We start from the raw sequence: 4,819 nt of genomic DNA on the forward strand, positions 1-4,819 counted from the left end.
CCAGTACCGCAACGCCGAGGTCCGCGATGCCGGACCCGCTAAGCTACCCTAACTAAGCCGCGATCCATCGGAGCAGTGAGGGCTTCTGATAGCTATCAGTGCCACAACGCTCACTCCGATAGACCACGGCGAGCTGACGGAAGGGAAGGTGTTTACTCCTACTCTTCCCGGTAGCCCCGGGCCTCGACGAACTCCTTTGGCTCCCGGCTGCCCTTCCCTATCAAACCTGCTTTACTCTACGTGCGAGTTTCTTCCTCTTCATTCTTAATCCCTCCTCGAGGCCTCATGTAACTTAACTGTCCTCCTATATTGCGCTACATTACTTGGTAGCGCAGGCTGAAACCTCTTTACTCTCCGAGGCTCTACTTGCCTCGTCATAACTGCCAGCCCTCATATTCCCTCATATTACATAATCGTTGCGCCCAGCAAACTCAGAGATAATGTACTAATCTAAATTCAACGAATATAGTTAGAGCTGTGGCTCCACCTGTCGGACATCAGCGCAGGCTGCTCTCATAATTTTATTTTCAGTTATGGCTCATAGATGGCGCTGCTGCGCTACAACCCGTTCGGTTTCACTTGTGCAACTTGTGCCGACTGCCTAGTGTCATGAACCCTTTTGTATGTTGGCTCAATACACAAAGTGGTGATTACCATTTTTGTTCGCGACGTTCGTGCGTGGTGGGGCCGACTTGCCACTGCTATGTTACACAACGAAAGTGAGCGCCAGATCTCGCCTTCTAAAATACCCAGGGGCCACCAACCCTAGCAAAAAAATCCGATAGAAAACTAATAGCCTATCAGATTATTGATATTGGTTTTATAGGTCTGCCAGAGTATTGGTCTTATGGGTATCCTAGCCGATTGGTTTTACAGGTCTACTGGAGTATTGGTTTTATAGGTCAATTGTTTACTGGTCGTATAGGCTATGGTTTTATCGGTCCTATGGCATCTGATAAACTGATAGGTCTGTAATGCTAGTACACCCATAGCTGTCAATAATCTGATAGACCTACAAAACCAGTAGGCTTCCTATTGGTTTTGTAGGCCCTATGGAATATTGGTCTCATCGAGTAGCTGCGGGTGTTTTACCTCTCCGGACACCTGAAAGGAGAGGGCAGCTATGTTCCATTTTCTAGGGATGAGTTACGCAGCAGGTGCATGTATACACATTTTATTCCACAATGACAGCGGCAACGCATACTGGCACATAATCCAAACATTGACTGCATCCAGGTAGCCCTCGATTCCAAGATTGCGGATTTCGGCCCGATGATGTAGTCTCTCGAATGCTAAGGCACCTGAAAGAAATAAAAAATTGCGTTACAGCTTGAAAAATAAGCGATTTCAAGAACGCGGCACCACCATGACTTCAAAAAATCGGTCCACACATATACCGGCAACCGCGATTGCGCGCGTCAGTTAGGAGAGGCGCCGCCATTACTGAACGCCGAGGTAGCTGCTGAACCAACATTCCGCCTTGCGCCTCACCACAGGTTCTGCCACTTAAACACAGTGCGCACGATATTCGAAAACAGATTAACGCTAAAAAGTTTCATCAATACTTTCAAGAAATCGTGCCGACAACTTTAAAACTCGACGCTGCGTTATATCACACCGCGCGATTCAAATTCCTTTGTTGGCGTGCAGGCAACGGCATTCTGCAACGCAAAGCCACATCATACACTGAGAAAGTATAAACGTCAGCCCGAAGTTGCAAGTGATGCACACGCACCTGATCAAAAGCTGAACGTGCGCTGGAACGTTGATATCCTCGAGAAGCACCCCGAAAATCGGCGAAAACTTGTAAACACAGGGCACCGACCGAACTGCCGCCCGATCAGCGATCGCGCCAGCGCCAATGCCTCTACGGAGCTGCGCATGCGCGCCCAGAGGAGAGGTGGAAAGGAGGATGAGAGAGGCCAGCACGGGAACGCTTGCGCGGGAGTGGGAGTGAGAGAAAGGAAACCTACCTCTCCGCTGCGAAACGCCGCCGGCATCGAGCTACCGCGTCGGCAGCTCGAGCCGTACTCGTCGCGTGCTCGATGTCGACTCCTCTCGCTTCGGCGGCGGTTGCAGCGTTGCAGTTGCTTGGACGCGCGCCTCTCAATCCATTTGCACATGTAGGTGATTGTGACTGAGCTGGGCCCCGACAGAACCGTGCTATATCCGCGTGCTTTCCCATCTCCATTCAGTGATCCAGTAGCAACAGCGTCGCGCGTCTTGCGGCTCCAACCGTACGTAGTTTGTTGAGACCGCGCGCAGCGTTCTCAATTGTTATTGCGGCTAATATTGTACGTTACGGCAACACTCAATAAACGGGATGAATGCGTGAGTTTTGGGGATGTGTCCGAGATGGAAAAGGAAACAATGACAAAGACCTAAAATCTCCAACGTACTGATCCTGCATGCAAGACCCATAAACAAAGGCATACTGATGTATCAGACACATGAACCAATATGTAGTAGTCTACAAGACAAGCATGTATCAGCCTATAAGATGTATGGGCTTCTGCACTGGTCTGATACTTTTCTTATACAACCCCCCGATAAACCTATGAAACCAATACTATTGCCTATAGGACAAATATGTACCAGTCTATAAGATTTATGAGTTTCTGAATAAGTCTCATAGAAATGCAGATAAAACACATAGCATACCTACAGAACCAATACCGATTCTTATAAAACCAATAACGCACCCTATTGGTCTTTTTTGCTAGGGAAAGAGCAACGCTTTGTTTTGGACGGCACCGCTCATTCGTCGTCTCTTTGGAAAACTGTTTGGATAAGGCTCGGATTGATAAACTAATCAAATTCGACACGCACAAGAGCCGGTGAGTCGTGGGAGACAGTGGACCGATTATAACAAGGGAAGTGCACACAGTGACTTTTTGACCGCGATATATGTATACATTTTATGTATGTTGCGTATTCCCGAATGAAGCTCCAGTTTTAGAACAGATTACGTTCACAAGCAAATTTTCAATAAAAGACGTGCAAATATTCAGTCATATATTTGCGAACTTCCTTACCGCTTCAGTGACACTGTTCACGTGCAAGGTTGCATGCATTGCCCATATGTGTGCGAGAGCTCTCGCAACTCCCTTTAATGCACTTTTTCGCCTACTTTGTCATTACTGCTGCGAGCTGGTCACGCTAGATGTGACACTGCGACCAGCTTCCAGCAGCAACGGGAAAGTAGGAAAAAAAATGCACTAAAGGCAGCTCGCTCGTGTGTATACTCGCATACGACGTGCAATTTCTGGCGAGCACACACCAAACTTCCCCTCTTCCAGAGTGCGTTTGGAGGCGTTTGGCTACGTGGATGTCCTCTCCCCCATGCCAAAAATGGTTCAATCCATAGTTGAGCCTCCAGAATGTAGGGCGTAATTGAAGGAGGAATTGGCGCTATAGCACTGTAATTCGTGGCCGCTGGGAAGCATAGAAAGGTTCCGCCCTCCCTGGCCTTCTTTTGAACCCCTCATACTAAAGCCGTTTATTTTCCACACATATGTAGCACAGCGTACCTGCATGCTTTCTTTGTTCCGACAGCAATCGACTAGAATGACCTCCCTGCCGACGCCCCACTCCACACTAGCGCTAGCCAGTTCAAAAACTCCATTGGAAATATTATGCTTTAAGCCCTGCATCATTAATTTCATTTCCATTCTGCATACGTCAGTGGCCGTCTGGGTAACAGTTAGCCTTGTTAATGACTCCATCATAACACAGCCCTATGCCTTTGAGCAAAATAGCACCAATATTTTTTTTTTCTTTTTCATTCAAACAATTAGCACCAGCAAACATATTGGCTTCCCATTCTGAGCAGTTTGACACATTTTAGCGCATTTTCCTTTTTCTATGATTTCAATTTATTAATATATCGGTCACACGTGCTAAATTTGACATTAAGCATTGCCATTTCATTTTGAGCTAGTATTTGACACCTTTAAAGTCCATTTAATTATCCATTTTTTCATTTTTTTCATTTCAGCAATTAATTACAATGATTTCATTAGCTCGTCATCCACTATAATACACCAATCAATCGTCAATCACTAAATCCCCAAATTGCCATGATATAATTTTTTTTTACGCAGCCTCCGATTATTTCTGTCGATGGCTTTTCGCCCGAACGAGCTTACGAGTTGTCTCTTAAAAAGCGCTCGTATATTTGACGAAACGATTGAATGCATGATTTTATATCTGCTGTTTGTTTTTTAGCTGTCACTTTCGATTTCGTCGACGAGAGCAGGTGCACGCATGAAAATGTTGGAGGAAAGGCGTGCTGCACATAGCTGCACTCGGCACCGCCGCGGTGAATCCTAGCGGTCAAGTGGTCAAGTGTTAAGACACTCGCCTATTGAACCGGAGTATCATTTTCCCATCCCATGAAAAGCAGTGCGAAAAACAACGAAGCACAGACTGGAGAATCATCCAGTGGTCTTCTTTTTAACATTATGCAATAAGTAATTTTAAATTTACGCGCGTATAATGCTAGTTGCAATAACCTCCTCGAGAGGGCAGATCATAAACAAAGTATCATTTCTTGCAATTCGAGCGAGCTTTTTGAATAAACTGTGCAAACAAATTGAAAATTGAATTAAGAAAAGCACGCAGAGATATAACAGATCTATAACTGTCTTAATAAAAATAAGAAAATTTCTGCGGTTGAAATGTAATTGCGGAATGTGAAGCGCAGCTCACTATACTCATGTGCTAGCATGAATTCGCACTATAAATAGAAGGACGCAGGGCAGCGAGGCGTGCTTCGCGAGGCGTACTCGTGAAGCACATATACCCCTCGAACAATGAC

The 4,819-nt window shown here is 46.0% G+C and overlaps 1 long non-coding RNA gene across 1 annotated transcript; it reads right to left on the reverse strand.

Annotated features, from left to right (window-relative positions):
- Positions 1 to 1,158: 1,158 nt before the first annotated feature.
- On the reverse strand, positions 1,159 to 1,866 carry LOC146204814 (uncharacterized). The gene is made up of 2 exons (XR_014702959.1): positions 1,736 to 1,866; positions 1,159 to 1,301 (listed from the first exon to the last, which is right to left on the reverse strand). It is a non-coding gene; the product is annotated as an uncharacterized LOC146204814 (long non-coding RNA).
- Between the last annotated feature and the right edge of the window lie 2,953 nt (positions 1,867 to 4,819).

This window comes from Amblyomma maculatum, chromosome 1 (assembly GCF_055883805.1).
Source record: "Amblyomma maculatum isolate TAMU_Amacu chromosome 1, ASM5588380v1, whole genome shotgun sequence".
NCBI lineage: Eukaryota > Metazoa > Arthropoda > Arachnida > Ixodida > Ixodidae > Amblyomma > Amblyomma maculatum.